General features: G+C 47.3%; 1 protein-coding gene across 4 annotated transcripts in view; it reads right to left on the reverse strand.

Annotated features, from left to right (window-relative positions):
- RERE (arginine-glutamic acid dipeptide repeats) overlaps window positions 1–26,240 on the reverse strand; it is a 169,535-nt gene that overhangs the window by 134,169 nt on the left and 9,126 nt on the right. The window lies entirely within an intron of this gene.

Below are 26,240 nucleotides of genomic sequence, written 5' to 3' on the forward strand. Positions count from 1 at the left end.
GTATCTTCAAAGGGCTGGAAAATGTGCTGCTTTCGAGACACACCACTCATAACAAACGCGAATAATTCATAACTTCGCACCACTCCGACCCTATTGGAAGAATATTAAACACAGACACACAAATTGGAGGAATATTAAATAAAGATGTAATCCCTCCAAGACACAAGACCCATCAATCAGCAGCACTCCCCACTTCTGACAGAATGAGCCATGGAGCTCACATAAACATTCCAGCCCTGGAAGAACCGCTCCAAAGGAGCCATTCCGGCTCTCCCAGGTATGCACAAACTAGCCCTAAACAGCCTTAATGAGATCATACAGATTAAACAGGTCCATTAAGTGGTTTTTTTCCAAGAGAGGCCGATGACAAAGAGGTGCCACAAGCACTTGGAGCAGCTCCCCCTGAGCCGGGCTCACCCACGCAGCCAGGAGAACACCGGGGCCTGGCAGGGACTGGACACAAAGAAGCCTCAAACTCCTTCTGAGAACACGGGGACACGGACACCAGTGTTTCCTACACAACTTCCCAGCCTAGGCAAGCAGGGAGTCTAGCACTAACCCCTGCTAAGCTGGACCTGTTTTTAAAAGGAGACTCAACACTGCCTTCAGAGCTCCACTAAATCAAGCTCTCCCCTCGGATTTGGCCTTGGCCAGGGGAAGAGGAAGGGAGTGGGTTCATGGAGAACAAACTAACAGCTTAATGCTGTCCCAACAGCGTTTTCCTTGTGTCCATCAGTTGCAGTGCTCACCACAAGTTTCCCAGGCTGTGTGAGTGGTGTAACCCCAGCCAAAACCCCCACGGTACCTCCAGTCAAACAAAACCCTGACAGAGGCAGCTTAAACTGAGAGTGAGCTGGAGAATTCCAGGGGGCACCTGGAGACCTCTCAGCAGGGGAGAGGAATGGCTGGCTGGGCTGCCAGCAGGAAAGGTCACCTCCCTCTGCTCCCACAGCAGCACTGAGTGTCTCTAACCCATTTCTGATTGTTTGCACTTGGACATCAAAGCACCTGGCTCTATCTAAACACAAAACCTTTGGTCAGGTGAGAGGTGAGGCTCTGTTCCTGTAAATAATTCTGTTTTCTTGGCACAAACAGCGAGAAGAACCAATCCCCAGCTCCTGACAAGACAGTTACTGCTGTCTGCACACACATTGCTTCAAATCCGCTCGCAGCAGGAGCCGTGCCTGCACTTGCAGATCTGTGACACCCACAGGAAACCTGCTCTGAGCTGTGGCAGCCACAGCACCGAGGCAGCCCCTGCTCCACAGTTACACCAGGCTGCTCCTCCACGCTGCTGAACACAGCCTGTGAGAGGAGGAGAGCCAGGGCACTGCTGCTCCTGCCCCAGCACAACCCGAAGGCCTTTTGGTGCTGCAGTCCCACCCAGGGAGGCTGTAAACTGCTTTAAACTCAGCTGTAAACTCAGCTCACAGCTCAACAGCCATGGCCACTTCCACTGCACCACAGTGACACACAGAGCACTTCTCACACACCAGCATGCCAAGGGTTAATGCCATTTACAGGGTAACTGCTGGCATTGGCATGAGCCATCTCCTTGCCTCTCTCCAATCCCAAAAGGAACCTGCACCTTTACAGACCAAGGACCCTCAGAGGCTTGGCTTTGTCTGCTGGGCTGGATTTTGTTTCGCTGGGCTGAGGTTCCCCTGTTTAACCAACCCACCAGCACGAGCACCCATCTTGTGGCTCTAGACCTGTGGCTCCCTCCCTGCACTCACCTGGTGCTCAGGACATTCCAGGGACCTCTGGCCAAGCTCTAAGCCCTCACAGGTCCTGTTAACCTCCAGCACCACACCAGCACTCTGGGCTCAGAGAGCCCTCCCAGGCACAGAACAGTCTGAGAACTTCAGCCTCTCCTCAACGACCCCCGGGCCCAGAATTGCAGGCAGAGCCCTCCTGTAACTGCCACCAGCAACTGCCACCAACTGCCCAGTGCCACCCTGCGGGGTCCCCTCTGACAGAGCCCAGCTGAGCACACAGGCAGGGAGCTCAAAGGCTGCTGCAGGAATAACCCAGCTCACTGCCAACACCTGTGCTCCCTGCTGCTCCTTAGCACACCTGCTTGTGAGGAGGGAAATGCTGCCTGGGACAGACTGCCCCTCAGCCTGGCAGCTGTGACACAGCCCCAGAGCGCCCCTGGCACAGGCAGAGCACCCCTGAGAACGGGCACAGGATGCCAGGGGGGCTCCCCTGCACTCTGGGTGTGCCTGGGAGAACCCCCGGGCTGTCTGAGCACACACAGCATCCCCTGCATGCTGCCTTGGCACAGCATGGAACAGCAGCAGTGCTCCCCCGGGGAGCTGTGAACACCAAGGCAATGCACATGATAACAGCCACAAAAGCTGGGGTTTACAGGAAGGCCTGGCTTAGGAAGTGTTGGGGAAAACAAACAAACCAAAAACACCAGAAAAACCCCAACCAACCAACCACAGCCCAACAAGAAAGAGCCCAGCCCTGACAGAGCTCACTCCAAGCACCCATACAATGGAAAGAGTGCTCCCAGCAGTGCCAGCCCAGCCCCTGCTCCCTGCTCTGCCCCCCTGAACACCCAGCTGTGCCAGGACAGAAGCCCCAAACCCCCCTGAACACCCAACTGTGCCAGGACAGGAACCCCAGACCCCCCTGAACACCCAACCGTGCCAGGACAGGAACCCCAGACCCCAAATCCTGCTGAAATCCTGACCCCAAACCCCCCTGAACACCCAACTGTGCCAGGAGAGGAACCCCAGACCCTCCTGAACACCCAACTGTGCCAGGACAGGAACCCCAGACCCCCCTGAACACCCAACTGTGCCAGGACAGGAACCCCAGACCCTCCTGAACACCCAACTGTGCCAGGACAGGAACCCCAGACCCCAAATCCTGCTGAAATCCTGACCCCAAACCCTCCTGAACACCCAACTGTGCCAAGACAGGAACCCCAGACCCTCCTGAACACCCAACTGTGCCAGGAGAGGAACCCCAAACCCTCCTGAACACCCAACTGTGCCAGGAGAGGAACCCCAAACCCTCCTGAACACCCAACTGTGCCAAGACAGGAACCCCAGACCCTCCTGAACACCCAACCGTGCCAGGACAGGAACCCCAGACCCCAAATCCTGCTGAAATCCTGACCCCAAACCCCCCTGAACACCCAACTGTGCCAGGACAGGAACCCCAGACCCTCCTGAACACCCAACTGTGCCAGGACAGGAACCCCAAACCCCCCTGAACACCCAACTGTGCCAGGACAGGAACCCCAGACCCTCCTGAACACCCAACTGTGCCAGGAGAGGAACCCCAGACCTCAAATCCTGCTGAAATCCTGACCCCAAACCCCCCTGAACACCCAACCGTGCCAGGACAGGAACCCCAGACCCCCCTGAACACCCAACCATGCCAGGACAGGAACCCCAAACCCCCCCAACTGTGCCAGGAGAGGAACCCCAGACCCCAAATCCTGCTGAAATCCTGACCCCAAACCCCCCTGGACACCCAACTGTGCCAGGACAGCCCCCCGTGGCCAAGCAGAAGCAAACCTGAGGCAGAGAAGGGGACTCAGCAGGGTTAAACACAGCTCTAGGGCAATGATCTCAGATAGCTGCACCTCAAAGAAGGTAAAATTCAGCCAGAGGTACAGGATGCTTTTTCTGGGAAGACAGAAGGGGGAAAAAACCCTTTTTTTTTGTTCTGGTACTTCTCATCTGGTTTGTTTCCTCTTCTCTGTAGGGACCAACACTTAAATTCAAAAGTGTTTCTGTAAAAAATCCCTGCCCTGGGAAATTCCAGATTACAGAATGGTAAACTGTAAGCCAAGAATATTAAAATAAAATGCAGTGTGTCTGCCAGATTTTGTGGTACTTAGGGCAAGACACCAACCTGTTCAGCAGCTTCTTGAATTTAACACAAAGAATGCACACAAGTCCTTTTAGAATGTATTATCTTACATAGAACAACAACAACAAAAAAAATCCAAATATTTGTCCAAAAAAGTAATTTAAAAGGAAAAATTTACATACTTGAAAATGTAACAAATGGATTAAAACAAACAAGAAGCTCTTTGTCCTCAGATGAATATAAAAAATCAAACAAAATAAAATTCTCAATAGTTAAATGTGTGTGGGAGGGGTGAAGCCCAAGGAGGGAAGGAAGAACTAAGCACATGCATCTTTTCCAGCTCTATCAAAGCAGCTGTAACACAATGGGAGCTGCCTGTTCTTCCCTCCAGTTTAAACTAAGAGTGACTCTGGGAATGGAAAACTTGATACCTCCATGAAGAGCCTGTGCAATGTTTAAACTGTTCTAGCATAAAGCCAGCTCGTACTCACTGAAGGAAATGACTCCCAAATGCTTCCTCTGCAATCTTCCTTCCAGAGCCAGACAGATCCTCTACCAGGGGATTTTCTCCACTCACAAATGGAGCTAACAGAGATGGAACATTTGCAATGGATTTACAGCCTTTTCTTGAGATCACAGAGGGGATGGGAACTGAGGCTGCAGCTCAGTTTGTGGAGCACTAATCACTCACACATTCAAAGGCCTCTGAAAATTCAAAAGATTTTTCTTTTACAAGTGACAACAACCACAGGATGTGACCGTACCTAGAATAACCTCTCCCCCCAGACAGGGAGACAAGCTCTAAAACCAGGAAGTTTCTAGTGTAATCCTGAGAAAACCTCAGCAGCCTGCAAGCACTCGGGTCCCCTTCAGTTCCAGGAGGAAGGAACTCTTCACCTCCCCAAGTCCCAGCACAGGGCACTCAGGGGAGGCAGCTAACCCAGGCATGGCCCCTCCACACCTCCCAGAGCCCCCAAATCGTGGCAGAGTGCAAGATTCTCATTGTATCCCTCTCCTCTTCCCCCCACAGCTTCCAAGAGCAAGCAGACAAGCCAGCCTCACTCCCACAGGAAGCATTATTATTTTAGCAGTTTGCTGGACTCGTTTTGATTTGTTTTTCCTCCAGCAGACAGGGATTTACTGGTGCAGGGCTGTGTTTCACACAGCACTCAGTCTGCAGCCACCTACACAGGAACTTTGAGTCAACTGAAAGGAAGCAGCAGATTTTTGATAGCTGCTATCAACCAATTAACAGCCAAAAAAGCTTTTCAAAATGACTTTCACAATGTTGCTCACGCTGGAGATGAGGAGGTGGAACAGCTAAGCAGGGCTTACACCAACTTAGCAAACACTCCCAAAAGGAAAGGATCCTGCTGTATAGTTCAGCAGAAATCAGCTCCGTGCTGCTTGTCAACACAAGGCACGTTCTCCTGTCAGTATCCAACACAAAACAACAGAACCACCCGAAGGCTGAAGAATCCCATTCTCGTGGCTGTGTTCTGACTCTGAACTTCCTTCCAATTCTCAAGAAAAACACACAGTAGTCTTAACTCCATTTATGTTGGTTTCATGTGCACCTCAGCTACTACAGGAAGGTTTAAATTCAGTATTTTTAGGAAGGCTAAACCTGTAACACATCAGTTTTTCCTTTACATGGTTCCTTCAGTGGCCTATTAAAGAATTCAACATAAAAGGCATCCCAGGTGTTCTATTTAGCTTCTTGTGATATGGAGATAAAACAGCAAAACTTCAAATACATAACCTCCACCAGCATGAGGCAACCAAATAATTGCAAGGCATCCTAGCAGTGAGGATGTGTGAGAGGATTCTGTGGAATTCCTTGGAAGTCCTTGCAGAAAGCTGTGAAATCCCAGAGCCCCATTCCCCCAGTGCAAGCCGTGTCCCAGGCATGACAGCAGGATCAAACTGCCTCCTGCAGACTGCAAACCAGCCCTGAACACCCACAGGTCAGCTCAGAAAACAAACACCCACTCAGGGAAGTCCTGCACGAAACCCACAGGAAAAACAAACCCTCCTGGGGCAGAGGACCACGGGGGCTCCCGAGGATGTGAGACCATCCCCCACGAAACAACAAACAGCTGCAGAGGCAGCAGACACTGCAAAGCCCTTGAACGAGAGGGGCCAGAGCTGTGCCCGGGCATTGCCATCGAGTGCCAGCCTGAAAGCAGAGTGGGAGCCCACCTGGGCACTGCAAACCAGCGAGGAGCTGGGATTGCCACTGGAAATGGGATTGCAGTGCTGCCAGCAGCCCCACTGAGAGCACTGAGGGGGAATCCACAAAGCCCAGAAATCACAGGGATCCACAAAGCCCAGAAATCACAGGGATCCACAAAGCCCAGAAATCACAGGGACCCACAAAGCCCAGAAATCACAGGGACCCACAAAGCCCAGAAATCACAGGGACCCACAAAGCCCAGAAATCACAGGGACCCACAAAGCCCAGAAATCACAGGGACCCACAAAGCCCAGAAATCACAGGGATCCACAAGGCACAGAAATCACAGGGATCCACAAAGCCCAGAGCTCAGTGACATCCCAGGAAACCCCCGAGTGTGCCCAGCTCCCCCATAGAGCAGAGAACAACTGAACAAGCATGGAAAGGGCACAGGAACCCAGAAGGGGGCACAGAGGGGCCCAGGAACCCAGAAAGGGGGGCCCAGGCAGATCCCAACTGGTGATTCCCAGAGCAAACCAGGAGCACCCTCCCGTTCTGAGTGCTGCTCCCTCCCTTTCTGAGCTCTGTCAGGGTTTGGAGAGGTGAATGACAGGAACTGCTCGATTTTCATGCTAATGTTTTATCAGAAAGAAGTATACATGTCACATCATGAGCTCGTTAACAATCCATTCCTAAGACTTGTAGTAAAGCTTGGCAGGCAACTTCCTCCTGAAATGAGATCTGCTGCTTTGCTTTTTAGGATCTGAACATGCTGGTGTGGCACATCAAGAGGTAAAAACACCATTTAAAGGTTACACTTTGTTCCAGTTTCACAGAATCAGCACGAAGCAGTCACAGAACACACACCAGGTTATCCATTTCATTCTTTATTACCTTCAGCCATCAAGTTCCAGGAGGAAACTGAAATCACTTCTCTGCTGCAGCACACGTCTGTGTAACTTCTCGTGCAGGTAAACATGCAGCTGTCACTCCTGTCTACTCCCTTCCCAAGGAAATCTCCCTCTGGGGTACCAGGAGCCAGCCAGGAAACTGGGTTTGAAATGTGTCTGAAATAAGCAGAGCTCGCTGGACAAACGAGGTCAAGAACAAGGCTGACAATGGCCTTAGATTCAGTTCTTGGAATGAAAAGACAAAGTCCCTTTCATGGCTTCCACTACAAAGAAAGCCATCATTAGACCTCATTTTTGTCAGTTCATACAAAGGCTGAAGATACAGACAAGTGGTGTTTAAAAGAAAAGCCTTTGAAATCAGATGGCTCCCAAGAATATCCCTCCATCCAGGGCAGATGGAAACTTTCCTCCCTTCCTGTCAGTCCAGCTGAAGGTGGCAAGCACCATCCTTTCCTCATTAGTTCCACACCTGGGCTGGCCTCTTTGGTTTGTTTGTGGGCTTGGTGGCTGCTTCTGTTTTTTAAATAACCTTTAAGACATCTCTCTGTTGATTAAACCATTTTCATCCTTCAATGAGTTTGATTCCTATTAGTTCAGACTGCAGAGAAGACATTGATTTTTACTATGCTCAGGATCAAGAGAAGTAACAGCTTTTCCAATTAAACAACTGCTCACCACGTTAAGTAGAAAAATATGTCCAGAGCAATAATGTGCAAGCATCCAGAGCACTCTGCAATGCCAACAACAGCTCACACACATGCTTGTAATAACTTTAACCTTTAACTCAGGAACAGGAAAACTCCCTGAATTACAGACAGCTCAGCCTGTTAACTCTGCTGATAAGAAGCTGGAGCATGAGAGGCTCAGAATTACAGACAATTTCTTCATCTTCCAGCTCAGAATTACCAGCATTCCCCCCCACAAATCACCACACTGGGCTCCCACCTACTAAAACAGAAATCACAACCAGAAATGGTCAGAGGCTGCTGCTTCTCCTCTCAAATGCAGCTTTTATACCAAACAAATCCATACAGTGCTTGTGTTACAGCCTTTCACAGGCTTGCACTGTAAATCAAATCTTTTATTCCACACCCTGCAGCTATTTCCACATTTAATAACTGACATGGGAGACAAGTTTTAATCTCCATCAGGCTGAAACAATTACTGTCCTCATAACCACTCAAGTCAGAGGTAAAAATTACGAGATTTCTATTACCCAACTGCATATTCAGGGGGAAACAGTTACATTCTTCCAGAGGAAAAACACAAAGAGCCATCAGTGGAACAAAAAAGGGGAGCCCAAACAACCACAGTCCCCAGTTTTTCATGTGCCACAATGGCCACTGCTGGCACTGAAGGCTTTTTCTAAGCTAGGAAAGAACAGCAACAGCCCTGCCAAAAACCAGCAGCGAGACAAGAGATCTGAACAGACGTGACACTTGCAGATGTAAATATTCCCTGGCCAAAAACTCCAGCTTTCAGCTTTTTCTTGGCATCACGGAAACAACTGCCATGCTTGGAGGAAAAATCAATTAAAACTCAAGCTGAATGAGAGACCTGGAGTCAGCCTGTGCTGGAGCCAGCCCTGAGCACCAGCAGCACCTGGAGGCTTTCCAGTGCCCAGGAAATTCCCTCCCAAGGACGTCTGGGGCAGGGTCACAGGACTGGGAAATGAAAGGAAAAGATGAAAGTGTCACACAGACACTTACAGCCAACAGCAAGAAAACCCCTGTGTGAAACCTCACTGAGGAATTTGTCTGTTATTACATGTTTTACTACCAGTTATTACTGGCTGCTAGAAAGGGATATTAAAAATCACAGCAGGTCAAGACACTGCTTCTTTCTCTATGAATATATTGAGGGGAAAACGCAGTGATTCACCTCCTGTCCAAGAAAGGGAGAAAATGCCATCGAGTTTGAACCATTCAGCCTTTTATTTATGCTCTCTAAAGACCTCCAAAGATACTTAAACATCCAAATTATTTAAATCAGCATGAGAACACACGAAGGATGTTGGAGCTCACAGTGCTGGAATCCCCCTAGAGCTAAATAATTAAGCAGCATATTCCAGAAAAACTCTCCAGGCCAAACTAATATTCAGGTTTCCAATAAAGTGTGAGCCCATGTGCTCGGGGAGGAGGGCAGGAGGGAGGCAGAGAGATTTTTATTGTTTTTCTTCAGCAAAACGTCAGGAGTGGCTGTTCAGGAGGGGAAGGAGACGCTGCCTTGGTTCAGAGCACCCTCTAGAGCCAGCTCCTCATCCCTGACACCATCCCGGGGTCCCCTCGCACCCAGCCCGGGCCCTGCTCCCTGCAGAGCTCTGAAATCAGCAATATTTTACCTTTGTATAGCGGGAAACTCAGCAGCACCGTGCGTGCCCCAGGGAATAAATGCATTTTCTAAATTTACACCCAGGGTACATTCATCTCTGCTCTCCCTGAAGTCCACCCATGTGCTGGTAACAAAATTAGACAGCACCTCTGATCAAAGTACAAAGCTATTAAAAATAAAGCTCTGTTTCTCAGCTGGAGGAGAATCAACCACCTCATCCTGAATAAAGACTCAGCTTTGTCTTCCAAGAGTTCACATGCACCTTTCACTGAAGTGAATAAAGAAGCTTTTCTGTCTCCCAGATTTTTTTTATCAGGCCAAATATGGATTGCAGGAGCCATCCTTGAACTGGAGTTTTTAATTATCATTTGTAAGTGAAAGATTTTAAGGCACAGGATTTCAGTTAATTAATATCCACTTAGTTATCAAACTATGACCAAAAGACCCATTTCAGCCTCAAATGAGGGTAACTACAAATGTGTCACTAAATTCTCACTCACTGATTGTAAACTTTTTCTTCCAGCAGGTACACCTAAAGATAACAGTGACACAAGGAGCTGTGCAGGGAGCCTCTCATCAGGAACTATTAATTCAATTATTAGGGACTCATTTCTTCCAAATCCGAGCCCTTAGGAGGAGAAGGACCACAGAAAAACCAGAGTGCAGAACGTAAGGATGTCTTTTTGGTTTTATCCCCCAAATCAGGCAGATTCCAAGAGCTGGCTGAGGACACAGAACAAGTTCCACAACACCAGCAGTTCCCAGGGAGCTGTGCAGGCAATCCTGAAACAAGGGGGAATGTTGCTCCTTCATCCCACCACCCTCATCCTCGCTCAGTGCCAGGGCCACAAGAAGGCAGGGAACACACAAGGTCAGCTCAGCCCCCAGAGCTGAGCCTGTCCTGTGCTGCAGAAAATCTACAATTCTCGTTCTCATCTGATGAGGAGTGTGAGGACACTCATCCTTCATCTGAGGGGACTCAGAGACCTCTGCTGAGGACCTTCCTCTGGACACAGGCAGAAACTCTGAGGGCTGGGAGAGCTCAGGGCTACCTCCAAACTGCCATTCCTTTAAAGTTAATCACAGGGGAAATGAGGAGTTTAAATAAAGTTATTTAATATTTAAACAAGTTCAACATAAAGCCAAAGAGGCAGAAGAAAATAATTTGTCTCTTCAACACAAAGTCACTGCCAGGAAAACAGAGATTTGGAAAAGGTCAGAAAAATTCTTGGCAACACAAACAGGCAGAAACACTGGTGTACAAAAAGGATAGAGCACACTTCCATCACAGACTGTGCTCCTCACAGATACTGGCTGCTAGAGAATCACAGCTTTTAAGGCCAAATTAAGTGTCACAGCCAGCCAAGGTATCCCCCAGACGTGCTGCTCACAGAATCTGCAGTTCTACAACACTCAGTGCAAGAAGCAACCTGAAGTTTTCAGCTCAAGCCTTCTGACAAGTTTCTTGACCTTAGAACATCAACCAAGAATTAAGAACAGTAGCTAAAACCTCATCTATTGAAAGGCAAGCCCAGAGCCTCTGACAGCTCCAAAGCTCAGACTCTTCCCAAAAAGGATCAATGGTGCAGCCCCTGTTTCAGCAGAGCCCATTCTCTCTGTAACCCCTGCTCTGACTCTGAACGTGAGCAAACTGCCAGGCACCTCACAAAAATCACCTGCAATTCCACCGACAGAGCAGTAATCTTGGTGGCTCTCACATCTTTTGCTAAAGAGCAATTCTTCAGACCTCATTTCCCTTTCACTTGACCAAAATAGAAAGATTAAGGTAAGCCATTTACAGCTCGGAAAAGGAAAACTTATTCCGTGGTATTTTTAACCAGCTACACTGAACTTAAAACCATTTCCAGAAATTATGCAGTGGCTTTCAGCAGCAACATTTATGCCTCCCACAGCTAAAGCCTGGGCATTTTCTCCCTCCCTGAAATTAATGTGTTTATCCAACCATAATTCCATTAGCATTATGTAACACAGACAATCTTCTCAGGCATTTTGTCATTGTCTCACCCAAAACTCACCCTGCACACAGGAGCACTGACTGTGGAACTGTGATCCCACAGCCTGTGCTGACACACAGGAACTGGCTGGTGCAGAGCTGAGCTGACACCTTCGGCTGCTGAGCAGCTCTGCCTGGATCCTCAGCCAAACCCCCTCAGACCACGACAGTCTCACTGGCCAGGGCACCTCCTCTTCCCTCACACACTCACTGCATTAAATTATCCTAACACTTGGGATTCTTCCTTGAAGAAAAACAGAAATTTAAAAAACATATTTCATGTTTATCAAGTGCCTACCCCTCCTGCACACTGAACACAGCAAGTACTATTTGCACTTGTGTCTGTAATTTGACATTAATTCCTTAATCTTCTTAAGGCAAGGCAAGCTTGTAGATCATTATGAGGTTATTTAGAGGAGCACATCTCAAGTGTTACATGAAATGTACATTTTATTAAGAAAATAAGTTAACTGCAGTTCTGTGTTTTGTCATGGACACAGCTGACAAATAAACCAGTCTCCTTAGGAGAGCAGTGAGAAGATGCCCTAAGACCCACCACTGCAGTGTAATCCTGCTTGGGGTGCACAGGAGCTGCTAACGAGCTTGTGGGGCTCTCCCAGGGGCTCAGCAGGACTGTGCCCTTTGCTGACACCCTCCCAATAATAACAATGCCAGAGCAGCATCTGCCTTTGTGTCCTGGCCCACCTGGACAGCTCCCACTGCTGTCCCCTCCCGTGTCCTGCCTGCAGCAGGCCAGGGCAGCAGCACAGCACACCAAGCACAGGCTGCTCCAAAAATCCACCTTTGGCAGCCTCTGAAACCTCACTGAGAGCCAACAGGGGCTTCATGAGGCCTTTCCAAAATACTGGTAATCAATAAAATCAATCAAACCCCCAACCAGCACGGGACAGTGACTGCTCTGCACCCACCACACACCATCCTCCTCCTCCTCCTCCCATGTACAAAGGTCTTCAGCCACACCAATGCTGAAATCCAAGTTCCAAGCCAAGGGCTTTAGTTAAGCCACTAAAGAAGAGCTTAGAAACAGCTTTTAAAAAATTACCTGGGCAGGGTCAGCTCCTGAACTGAGTACTGGGACTCACACTCCTGCCCTGGTGAAAGGAAGAGACCAAAGCCACACCTTCCTGAAGTTTAAATTGTGTAAGCAATTTCTGTGCTTAAGTTTCCAGAGCAAGATTTGCTCTGATGCAAATTCGAATATTTCACTTGTTCCTACGATGGCTCCTAAAGCTGATTTTGTGAAAAACAGGATGTGAAAGAGCAGCTACAGCTACCAGCAAAGTATTTCTTGCTAGTTTTACAATCACAAGGCATTTTGTAATTAAATTGCTAATGCTGCAGAGCCTAGTTTTGGTCAAATCTACATCTAATTACATTCATCAATTAGCCTGTAATTGCATTTTGCTATTTTTAATTCCTAAGACTTTGCTGGCTATATTTGACAAACTGATCTTCCCTGGTTTTGGTTCCTGGGATGGTGTGGATAAAAATGCCAGACTACAAAAGAGGGGGAATGGTTGGCAATATCCTCATGTTCTCCAATTCAGGCTTACCTGGAACCCAGCAGATGATCTGCAGGGGCCAGAGGGACAGAAGGAGCACTCGCCGTGCACACAAGCTGAACAGGGATTCAAACACCACCCTGCCACATTCTGGTTTCTAGGTACTTCTGAAGGCAGAAGTGAGCTCCTGAAACTGTTTTTTTCTGCCTCTGAAAAGCTTGTACCCAAGTGATTACTGTAATTTCCAAGGGAGATAATCTACCAAAAATAAAGGAAATCCCATTCTGAAATTTTATTTGCACTGTGAGCTCATCTGGTGGAAAGAATGACATTTCAGTACCTTTTCCTCCAGAGCACCAGTGGAAGGAACACAGAGTGAGGAATACTTTGCTTCAGAGTTTTGCCTGAAGGTTCAAGACACAAACAATTATAAAAACAAAGTATGAGCTGAGTAGGAAACATTCTTTGTTATCACGGAAAGCTGGAACCCAAAGTGAACAGGCAGCCAGGCATTGATCATCCACCTCCTCTCTGCAGCACATAATTAAACAGACAAATTTTATTTCCAGTACCAAGACACAGCTGAGTCCATGAAACAAGGAGCTAAAACTTTGCCAGACGTCCCCACAATGACACAACGAAAGCAGAGGCTTTGTTTCTCTGGGAAGGGTTTTGTTTCTAAAAATAAAGATGCAGATTATCCCACTCGGAGTTATCTGCTATTTCCCCACCAGAGTCAGCAGCACTGTGGTGCTGCACGACTGCAAAGCCATCACCCATGTCAGAATCAGCACACTTCAAAAAAATTCCTCTTCAGGAGCAGCAATACCTTCCTGAGGAGCAGCAATACTCTCTTCCCAGCCACTGCAGACAAGGTCTGCTCTGGAGTGGCTCCTGAAGCACTCCTGGAATCCTTTAGAAATTATTCTCTAAGCAGAGAGCCCTAAGCTTGTCAGGGAGCAAAGTTTACAGGGATATTTCTACAAACTTCCTTCCCAAAGAGTCACGACTCCTGTTGAGATAGTGAATTACTCTGGGCACACTTCACCCACAGAAATTCTGCTCTCTGTGATGAGCCAGCAGTGATTCTAACTGAGAAAAACTAATCCCACTTCAAGAACTACTTTTAATGAATTTCAGCTCTATGTGCCAATTCTGGTTAAGAACCCAATAACTTTGGTGTTGCAGCTGATTAGGATCCAACCGAGTCGGATTTGCTGCCATTTACATTTCTCAGAATGTCCTAATAAGATCAAGTGTGATCCAATACCAGCAAATACAAGATTTTGATTTTTTTTTTCCACCAGACACCACAAAAGAAATCTGAGTTATTACCCAAGGTAGCAAACAAGTCAGCACGCCTTCAGCTGTGGTTAGAACCGAAACTGTCAGGCCTCACTTAGCACGTAGAGCTGTGCCTTTGCATATTTCTGTGCTTGTCTCACAGCTTATTAAGTTTTGCAAACAAAAGCAGTCGCGCTCTTGCCAACAGATTATCGCGTTTTATTATCACGGATCGCTCCCAACCATCAATGTACCCAGAGAAAGAAGAGACTCCAACTGCAAGTGTCTCTGGGCAATGGCAGGGGGGTTTTCTTTGTATCAGCAGGCACGCAGGAGCGTTTGGAATTGCAGGATGGTGTTTTCATCTGCCATGACAGCTGAGGCTGTGTAGATACCAAACACACAGTAAATGCAGCAAGCATTCCTTTTAATAAACTGCCACGGAAAAAGTATGAAAAAAATGATTCAAGCTGAGGACATATTGATGGGTACAAAATCCTCGAGGCATTATGCAGCTCACACAGGCTCATGGATCAGTATTATTGCAGCTACCAGAGCCCGTCAAAGCCAATTACCCCGGGGAGAGGGGCCGGGGCTCGGCCGCGAGGGGCGGCGGCGGCGGAGCTGTCACAGCCAATTACTGCCAATGTTTTATTTATGGCAGGATACACCTGATCAGCCAACAATAAAGCCATTTTAGAGAGGCTGATTACAAAAACAGAATGCAAAATGGCAACAGCTGGCAGGGAAACGGCAGCCACGCGCCAGGGACGCTGGCCACCCAGGACACGCGGAGCGGGCTGGGGACACGGGGTGCCAGCCCCTGGTCCTGGTGTGCCCCTTGTCCCCAAACCTGTCCCCAGTCCTGTCCCTGACCAAGGCTGGCGTGCCCATAACTCCTCTCACACACAGGGACGTGCGAATGCACCTACTGCAATGGACTGAAGGAATTACATTTGATATGGAAGGAAAGCAGGCAGGGGAGAGGGGGAGCAGAAAACGCTGACACAATTTGGAGATAAGCCCACAGAACATCTTCTCTGTGCAGCTCCAGCCTTTATTTCAATTGCCCAACTCAACTGACAGAAGAAAAAGGTTATCTGCAGGAAAAATACGGAATTTTTAACACTCTCCAAGGCTTGAGAACCTGCTTTGTACTTATCTGTCTTCATCTTACAATATACTACCTGCATTTTGAAGTTAAACAGATTTAAGTGGACTCAACATCAGATCCCAAAGAAAATATTGATTTTTTTTCCCCACAGATATATAAACTGTGTCTAGTTTTATTCACAGCAATTTCCATTACTTTCAGGAAAAGGGCACTGCACAGAGCTGCTCTGAAAGAACAGAGCAGCCCTTATCAGGTGAATATGCAGAGGGGAAATCCCCCTTTAAGCAGCACTGACCTCCCAGGAGAAGCTGTATCAGCCACCGAGCTGGAAGTTGGCACTTACAGATACTTTTCTTCTATTATTTTGCTGCCTTAAGTTGCAGCTGCCATTATTTCCTGCCCTCCCTGCTGGAAGATGCATCCTGACCCCATTCCCAAAGCCACCACAGAGATGTGCAGGAGATTCCACCCAGCACTGCTCTGGAAATGGGATCTCCACACACCTGAAAGAGCCAACAAGCCCCAGGTGGGCTGGACAGTTTTTGTCTCAACCATGGCCTTTTGAAGTACCAGATCTAAGCTGAATGGTACTCCCAGGATTTTTTAAACTTGAAAAATCTATGGAGAAATGGCAAAAAGAAACTGAAAGCCCAAAGACACAGAAACTAAAAACCCCAGGACTACATCTAGCACTTTAAAAGGTATCAAGACAGGCAAGACCCGAGAGAATTGGGTATGGCCTTCCCTGGAGCAGACTGCAAAGAGAGCAAAAAATGGGCATTTTGGCCCTGAAATCAAAGTATGAAAGGAATGGCTGTTGGGTGCCAAGCTGAGCACTGGATACTCGGATTCTCCCCTCCCTTTCACATATCATATATGCAATATTCTTCAAAGGCTCGTTTTGTTCACAAGGCAGACACTGTGCAAGGACAGCTGAGGAATAAGGCAGCATTTTAACACAAAACTACACTCCCTATGTAGAGTTTTGTGTGCACTTTGATACATTTTTAAAAATAATCTGTCCTGTAGGTATTCAAAGGAGCTACACGGGTATCTGCCAATAAATTTCATCTTTATTCTTTTCTCTCCAAATGCACGCCTTTGAATTTAATCTAACTGTGCCAGCATCACCCAGCCTGTTTGTGTGTGTGATGCTGCAAACAGATTTAATCAAGCAATGTTCCCCACTGGAGGGCCTGAGCTCCCCAAGGCCCTAGAGAATGCATTTGGTTTGGATTTTCATACCTGACAGGGACAGCCCACCCCTCAGAAAGAATTGAATCAGGAATCCAGCAGATCTAACAGGGTGTCTCACAATGGAGCTGCACAGTGGATGCACTCAATCGCTCCATTTCCCAGAAGATTCATTACAGTTCCATTAGAAAGTCAAATCAGGCAATTCTGCAGTCTGGTGAAAGCTAGCATATGAAAGCAGGTTAATACAAAAGAATTTCATTTTAAATAGAGGACATTTAGGACTTTTAAAAGCAACATTATGATAAAAATTTCAGGGTGTTTATTCTAGCTTCAGAGCACGCTTTTCAAGTCTTGTTTCAGTGATGTAGCTGATTTTCTAAGGAGAGAGGGAGGGGATGCTGGATCTCCATCTTCATTACCCTGTGCTCCCACACGTGGCTCAGAGTCAGGACAGATGTCCTTGTCCCCTCAGCAGCCAGGGCAGGGCTGAGGCCAGCTCTGAGCAGCAGAGTCCCCAGTGCATCACTCCCCAGTGAGTGCAGCACTCCCAGGCTGAGCTCCACACTCACAAACCCCAGGGGGCTGCATCCCAGACAGAGGTGGCATCAACTACAACATCCCAGGCATTTGAAGTTTCCTGCTTACCTCACAACACAGGTATTATCTCTAATTATTACAATTTAGAACCTTGCCTCCATCTCAGCGAGTAAAATGCAAACAGTGAATGTAATTACTCACTAAACTAATAATGTAAGACCTGATTGACAGGATGGAAGAAAAAAAAAAATCGGTTCAAAGCAGTTTTAACTTGAGTATGAGCTCAGCTGAATGAGACAACCAATTTCAGAGCCATTCTTTACTACAAACAAGACACCTCCAAACACACAAGTCACACCCAGGGCCAGCAGCAGCACCAAGCCCCCAGAACACAGAGTGGCTGTCACAGCAGCAGCCTTGGCAGCATTAATGATGAACTTCAGGCACCCCTGCCTATGTTTAATTTAATACAAAACCAAATGCAGTCAAAACATCTGGTGCATTATTGATGGTTCCCGTGATAAATGAGATTTGACATTTCACAGGAACTCATTAGATATTCTACTTACACCCCACATTTAACGTGTTTCTGATTTTACATCTCTTTGGAAAACACACACTGTGTGGCTATTGAACTGCTATTCCTGACCCCACTGTTTTAAAGGAATCGACTTTACAGCTAATTACTAACACAGAATTTAGGCAGCACAGAGCTCAGTACTGTTTTACCCTCTGCTAACCCAAACCCTCCTGAAATCCAGGAGAATTTTTGTGCTGTCCCTTCTGAAGGGCAGAGCTGACAAGGGGGGACACAGGATGGTGCCACTGCTGCCCAGGGATCCTGAAGGGACCCCCCAGGAGCCCCCCCAGGCTCCCTGCAGCCTTTTCCATGTCTGAGTGAGATAATGCAGGAACAAACGCACTGCAGGCCAAGCAAGAACTGCCTCCCTTTAATTTCTCACATCTCGACTCGAGAGCTGCACAAAAAGTTATTAAAATTAATGCAAACTATCATAACTCTGTCTTTTTATTACTGGTAATATTCCTTCTAAAATATTAGTCTCCTTGGCTGAACCAGCATGTCTTTTTGAAAATTGTCTTTGAAGATCAGAAACTCCTTAGCATAAAAAGTGAAACATGCAATCATGTTAATTTGACAAGGTAAAAGGGGGAGAAAAAAAATCACTTCAGCTTAGTATTTCTGAAACTCAGGCTATTCTTTCATTTAAAAAAAAATGCATTTTTCTTTTCTGGTTTCCACTCCAGTAACAGAAGTGAGGATGTAACAAAGGCTTTTGGCACTCCAAGTGTTTTAAAAACAAAACAAGTTTCAAACTTGGCGAGCAGCCAAAGCAAACATCTCCCATCTCACACGAAATTACTAAGTTTGAATAAATTGCTGAAGCTCAAACAACCCCGGCAATCCAGTGAGTGCTGATCTCTCCTTGTTTGCATAATCAGCACCACAGCTATATATATGTGTGTGTATATATGTGTGTATATGTGTATATATATATATATATATACACACACACATGTAAGGAAGAGGCAAGAGCCTCAGCACATGTGTTGTATAAACAAGAAATTCCAGCTGGAATTTCTCACTCTTCCTTCCGAAGTTAAAGTGAGCTGCGTGCCCAGCCAAACACCCCATTATCCAGTTATTTTATCAAAAACAAACACAGAGCATCCCCACATGCCCAGTTTTCTGTCAAAAACCCCACAACCCAAGAACTTCATGAGCTGGCAGAAGCATCACAGCTTCCCAGTACTCAAGTGCAGCTTTAGGTAACACTTTGTGCATGTCAATGCTGTGTTCTCCAGTCATTTGTTCCTCTGCTTTGCAGCAGGAAAGGCTCAGAACAGCCCATTCCTCCCTGCTCCCATGGACCACGGCGTTCCTGTGAGTAATCCATGTTCCCATTCCTGTTCCCAAACGTTTATGGACACCTCTGCAGTCAGTAAGGATGGCAGAGCTGCAGAACAGCACGTTCAGAGCTGATCACCCTGAGAATCACCCACTCCTCAGAGCCATCCTGGGGGACAAGCTGAGTGCCAGCACCCAGGGGTGACAGGGATGCTGCCAGATCACCCCATTTCTCTGAGGTTATAATTGCAGAGGTATTCCCTGGGAAACCAGGGGTTCCACCTCTCCACACAGGTTCTCCTGAGCACAGAATCCAGGTTTCACAGGGACACCAATCCACCCACACCAGGGTAAACACACAGAGCCACTCTGGGGCAGCTGTGACTGCTGCTGCCCAGGGCTGCTTCAACCACCCAACACCCAGCCCCGACTAAATACCATCTCCAGGAGTGCAGAGTAACCTCCTTTTCATAATTGCTCACTCCATTTTCAAAAGCATGTTCCTCTCCCTTACAGTTACAGAATGATTTCAAAAGCATGAACCCATTAGACATTTGCCTCAGTCTGCCCTCAACAATAGCCTGGAGAGATAAAACTCTCATTTGTTTCCACAGAGGCCCTATTGATTCTGCTGTCACAGAATATGACTGTTCTCTCCTCATGCTGCTTTTCAGAACAGAGCATTCTGCCGTGGAGCTGCACTTTTATTGCCTTGCCTGTCTCCCAGAGCAGCTCTGGAGCAGTGGTTTCTCACAGCACCACCCCTCTCCAGCCCAGCAGAGCCTTCAGCAGGCAAGGCACAGATAAATCTACCTCACCCCCCCCAGCAGACAGGAGAGTTAAGGCAAAGAAGCAGCCAGACTGTGGGGAACACCCAAACTCCCTGCACAGAGAGCTCCCCACTGCTCCAGCAGGAACATCCAGGAGTCTGGAGCCAGGTGGAGAGGAACCACCTGTCTTACAGGAATCACCCTCACAGCAGTGCTCATGGCTCTCCAGAAGAACAAGGTCAGAAGGCTGATTTCTGGCAGTGCTGTAAATGTGAGAGTCTCCAGGCTGATCCTGGGCTGGCACTGCAAAGCTGCCACATTTTATTAGGACCAGGGAATATCGACTGTGTTCCCTCCCTGGAATGTCAATGATGTGATCCTGCAAGGGAAGTCAGGCACAATTTCCATTTCCAGCTTAGAAAAAAGCGAGGCAATGCAATGTACAGAAATTGAAAACAGAATAAATTTAGCTTGCTGATATTTGGGTCAGTATGGACCAGTCCTGCAACATCTGCCACTGACTTCATTTCCACCAGAGTAAGGACTAAATAAAGACATCAGAATTCAGCACACCAAGTATTTTACAGAGCTTACAGTAGGACCTAGAAACATTTTCAGTGATCCTGATCCAACTCCAGTTTTAATGCTGCAGCCACCTTTAGCTCACTGAGATGATTCTATTAACTGTGGGGAAATTCCAGCTTCTCTGGCAGCAGGGAAAGCTCCTTCAGCCAATCTGTGTCAGAAACACAAGTTAGCTTATGGCTGTTGAGATGTTTGGGGATGGACTAAGCTAAGCCCAAGGGCCACAGGGAGCTGCTCAGCCTCAGAGGCACCAGTGACACGGTGAGAACTGTCCCTGACTGTAACCCAGCTCCTTGGCCAGCTGAACTCACAGTTTCCACTCCTAGCAGAATATTCCAACAGCCTTACAAATCTCCTCTTAACCTCCCCACTTTCCTAATCCCTGGCAGTACAGGAACTTTTCCCCAGCATCCTGAGCAGTTCCAGGGGGATATAACTCACATTGAGAGCTAATATGCAGTTCAAACAAGCATCAGATTCTTGCATGGTTTTCATACCAGCCCTGTAATCCCTGGGTTCCTCACATCTGTCTTTCATTTAGGATATAATCACACATTTATTTTCCATTTTATAGTTTAATTTCATATACTGTTTACTTGATCTGGGGTCTGATCTTGCTGCAGCCAAGGGACATCATGCTCCTCCTTACCCACACAAACGTGGAGCTCACAAAGTCCTGCAGCCCTCCTGCTCACCAACAGATCCCTGTATTTATGGAAGAGAGTTGCTCATACATTCCTCCCCCTAAACTACAAACATAAACTCTTAACTCTTTTCACAAAAATCTGGTGGGAAAAACTACAGAAACTTGACCAGCTCTTCTATAAACACTTAAAAACAACTGCAAAAGCTTTAAGTGTACTGGGAGGTGAGGGGGCAGAAAGAGGTATCAATATTTAATCCACTGCTAAAAGTGGAGCATCAAAGCTGCATCAGGGTGGCATAACGTTGCAGCTGGTTCCATTTTCATGTTCTTACATTAAGAAACCAGCTTTTCCTTTTGCATTATGTATTAAATAGTACATATTTTAGAATCTCAGAAAATCATCTCTAAGCCTTGCTAAGCCTTTATAATTGAAAAAATTGCATTTAGCATTTCACCAGCTAGACATGCACGAAATACTAAATTCAAGGGCAGAGCTCGTGTTAATTTCTGTGTAGTCTCCTGTGATCTATGGACCTTCTCAAACTCACCACATCTGCAAAACAGAGCCATCAATGTAGTTCACATCCTAACTTAAAGCACACTTGCATTCTTCATCTTGGAGCACGGGAAGTTCAGGCTTTCTATCCACACAGATTCCTTTCCTGAGAAAATTGCCACCATGTGGTGACTGGCCTGTACACTGGATGCTCCCCTGAATGTCCTCCTGGCTGGAGGAAACCAAGGAGCTGTGCTGGAAAACACAGCCATGCACTTCTCACAAGCCTGGCTGGGATTAAACCTGGGTTTGCAGGTTGCTGCAGACAGGAGCTGTGTTTTCCCAGTTCCGAGGAGCAGCCTGGGGGTGGTCAGTGCTGTGTGACTTTCCAGTTAAAGGCAGAGCCTGGACACGGCCCCTGGCCAGCCCCTAACACCACGCAGGCACACGTTGGCAGTGCCAGCACAGAGCAGCCTCACCCCGGGCACAGGCAGTGAAATTGGACATATTGTTAACAGAACACATTTTTGGCAACCAAAGAGCAATTACCATCAGAATCCTTAATCATCTCGAGCCTCCCCACACTGGAGAGCTGGGTACCAGGCTGGGCAGAGCCAGGGCTGCTGTGGAGCTGGGACTGCAGCCCTGGCACAGCCCTGCCAAGGGGCACCAGCCCAGCCTGCCCTGCCCCAGCCACACAGACCCAAACAACTGCAAGGCAGCTCCTTGGTAAAAAGGAGAGGGGAAAATACACCACAGGGGTATAAAAAAGGTGTAAACCCCTTTTTTACACCACATCCAGAGCAGAACACGCACCACAATCCTGCAGCACCACTGAAGGCACTGGAAACTGGGTTTACTCTACATTCCCACTCTTGCATTCCCACTCTTACTGGGTTTACTCTACCCATTCCCACTCTGCACACAGAACTTCATCCCACAGACCATCCCTAATAACAGCTCACGTTTCCCCAGCAGAATCACACAATGTAAGTTTGCCCTGTTTGTTTTAACTCGCTGGGTGTAAAACACACCGAGTGCAGCCTGGAGCTGCCCAGGCTGCCTGGCATCCATTATTAAAGGCAGCAGATGTTTATTCCCATTTATTCCCACTGTGCCTGCATTGTGGCTGCAGCACACAGGCACCGTTCATGGCCCAGGGAGGCCAGGCACCCCCTGCTCCGGAGGGACCCCAGCCCCACAAAGGGACCCTTTCAGGCAGCCACAACTCGCTAATGGGTTTTGATAACAGCACAGACACCCGCTGTATTCTTCATGCTGCCCGACCTATTTCACAGCTCATTCTAAACAGGTCTGGATGCATAAAATCATCCTCAGCACTGCATTTAAAGACATTATCTCCCTAAGCACAGGATCCCTCCAACACCTCTCCTGTATTGATTAAATGACCAACACAGCAAGGATTTACAAGTCCACTATAATAGAAACCATCTCCTCCAGCATCTGCTCATCAGTTCTTTGTGCTCCTTTATCCCCTCCATGCTTTAAGTGGTTTTCCATTTTTTAATAAAATACATTTCTGGTCACACCATTAGGAGTATCACCAGAATGTAAGAGCGCCGAAAACACTGAAAACAATATTCTTCCACTCGATATTTCTGAGCAAGCAAACATCACATTACAAGAATAATAATACAAAAGACAATCGCTCTGAACTACGGCCTGGTTTTGTCAGCTAGTGTAGATTTTAAAAGTCAGATGCTTGCATTTTACTTGTCTTCCATTACTGGCAAATTAAAGCTATGAACAAATGCTGCGTAGGCAACAAATAATTCTACTAACACGCCAACAATCACTTTAATCTCTTCCACTTAACAACTCATGAACCTTTTATGAACATAATCTTCTAGAAGGTAGCTGGTAATACAAGATAATCCCAGTACAAGTTTAATTAAAAATACAAACTACATATAGCTCCATGCTCACCAACTCTTTCAGGCTGAAGGAGCAGGAGTGGCTATTGCTAATGGCTCCGTTAATCTGGCAAGCTGAAGTGCACAGGAACATGCTAGAGAAGCATTCAACAGACCATTTCCCACTGAAAAAAAGAGCCCTCACAAATTCTAACTTGCCTTAGCACAGCATTTAAACCCCCCCTGTTTCAAACAGCTGAACTAAAGCTCGCTTGCAGAGTTATGGATCCTACTTTTATAAAGAAAATCCAGTACAAGATTATTTATTGTTCCAGGCTACAATGGAATTAATCGGAAACTAAAAATAAAAAAGCCATTTTCCTTTAGGAAACATAGCATTTGAGTCACTTGGCTGTCAGATGGAAGTCAACATAGATTTCATTTGACTGCCAAGAACCTTATTTGACTGGACATAAAAGACATTTGCTATTTTTAAACATACCTCATGTAATCATTTAACCAGAGCCCTGTAATTCAGACCGGGGAGCTCTTTCCACATTCAAAAGCTGATCAGAGCACGGGTCTTTACAGTTCTGTTTAAGAGCTGGCTTCTTTCCAATAAATACAGTTTGCACTCCCAAGCTCCCCTAATAATCATCTGCACAGCTCTTTCCTCTTCTCCTAAACCCAGGCAGAAATGTTTCCAACTGCCTGGGAGCCTCCAGAAAGCTTTTCCTGCTTCCTCTGAGCACAGCCACTGCCTCAAACGTGTGGCAAGCAGCAGCCAGCCCAGGCAGGCCAACACTGGCCACTGCAGGGCCAGTCAGGGCTCACGGGTGTGTCCAACCCTCCCTGCTCTGGGAAGAACGAAATCCAAAATCTCACTCCAACAATCAAACTGCCACAAACACAGAAGTGGCACCTACCTGTGGCCCAAACCTGAATCACCTTCTCACCTCAACCTCCAGCTGGGTAACTCTGAGCTTTACAGCTGCTCAGTCACAGAAGGAATTCTCTTTAACACAGATGAGCAAATACATCTCTGATGAACTCTCCTGACACACACAGAATGAAGTGATGTGTAGGTGAGCTGTCACATTCTTTTTGAGAAGCACATTCCCCAAACCCTTCCTTTTTCCACCTTTTTTTTTTCATTTTCCTTTTGGATGGGGCTTGCTCTTTTTCACACCAAGAAAATAGCAAGAAATCCCATGCTGGAGAAAAAAAGTGCACAAGCAAGCAAAATTAAACCTTGTGATCTTCCTTTAAACGTGTTTCAGCTCTGACACTTCACTGAGAACTAAAGGCATAGCAAATATTTTTGCCTCCTACAAGAGAGAATCACATTTTAGACACAGCTGAATGAGTTACCACTACAGAGACATGTGGGTTTCCTGAAGCTCAGGAGCATCAAAAAGCCAGACTACACAAAGGCTTTGTCCTCTCAGGAACACACACCACTAATGGCAGCAGCCAAATGCAATTCCCGTGGATTCCCAGCTCCTGCAGGGATCTGGGAGGGTGCTGGGGCTCAGGACTTCCCCACGTGCAAGGCAAGCCCTTGTGACAGCATTTAGCAGCTCCCTCCTCTGAAATGATCTGATGCATTTCCCTACCCAGGGCTACCCCCAAAAGTCAGACTCCAGTGCTCCCCTCATCTCAGTTTCTCACTAAGGTGAAAGCTCCCAGTTCAGGCAGGCTCGGTCCCCAGAGCACTCATGGTTTGTTTTGGTACCAGTGGCTTTAAAAACCAACCAAAACACCTAAAAATTGTGCTGTGCTATAGAGACAACACTGGCAGCCCTCGCTGACAGCCAATTTATCTGCAGTCCAAAGCCAGAGCTAATCAAGTCACCAGAGCAGGCACATCAGGCACGTGGCACGCTCCAGCTCCTCCTGACAAACACTTAACATCTGCAGCCTTCTGAAGCAGCAGAAACATCTCCCCACAGCTGCAGGAGTCAAAGCCTGCCATGGATGGCTGGCCCCTGAAGCCCAATTTCTGCAAGCAGCAACTGATGACCTGAGAGCTGGGAACATCAAGGAGCTAAGCAGGCAGCAATCTCCCAGGGATGCTTAAGGATGCTACTCAAATAGGTTCTGCCCACACAAAAATCCACTCCTCTCAAAACTGGAAGTATTTTTTGAGGCATTTGTCTGAGCACTGAAGACAAGGGCTTTGCTGCTGCCAAGAGGTACTTTCAAGGTACCTTTTAAGTCTGGTGTCTTTCTGTATCAACATAATGTGGAAAATGAACGCAGTGCACCTGAAAAGAACACCCAACTAGAGAGGAAAAAAATTAATCACATTCAAGAAATGAGGCAAACTCACGTACATGCCTAAGTACACTCAGGAGAGAAGGAAACCCTCCTGCCCCAGCCATGCTCCCTGATAATTGCTTGAGTTTTATTTTAGAGTTTAAGGACTACTTTGGTTTTACTTGTGACACCAGCTGACTACAGCCACCGCCTCTTCTCTAATCACAGCCCAGACAGAAAGGCCACAGCAGCTCAAAACACATCCAGGCACACAGAGAATAGACCTGGTTGGGCTTCAGACAGAAACTTTAGATCACAGAGGGATCAGTGTTTCCTGCACTGCAAGTATTAATCTCTTCTGCCTCATTTTCCTCCCCGGAGCCCGCCCCTCCTCTCCCCAGGGAAGAGAGAACACAGATTTGATTCTTCATACACCCACTGGACCACAGACTGATTGAAAAACCTTATTTAAATGAGGTGCAAATTATGTTCCTACTGAACTGCATTCTACAGAACATATTTTTATTAAAACCAAACATGTACATAGGAAATATCCCCCTGGCTTTTCCTCAGCCTCCAGTGGGGTGACTCCACCTCCTTCCATGCTGGAAGGCTCATTCACCATTCAGAACTTCACCTCTGTGCACCTGAAAGTGAAATCCCAACCCCTGCAGCTTCAGGAGGCAGAGAGAAGGCTCCTCAGGGAGTATTTCCAGTGTTGACTGGGAAGGGCTCTCTGCAGGAGCCCCTCAGGAACAGGAGGGACACCAAGGCAGGACTCAGCACCAGGAACACCCAGAGCTGTCCTGCCTCATCCTTCTG

This window comes from Haemorhous mexicanus, chromosome 23 (assembly GCF_027477595.1).
Source record: "Haemorhous mexicanus isolate bHaeMex1 chromosome 23, bHaeMex1.pri, whole genome shotgun sequence".
Taxonomy (NCBI): domain Eukaryota; kingdom Metazoa; phylum Chordata; class Aves; order Passeriformes; family Fringillidae; genus Haemorhous; species Haemorhous mexicanus.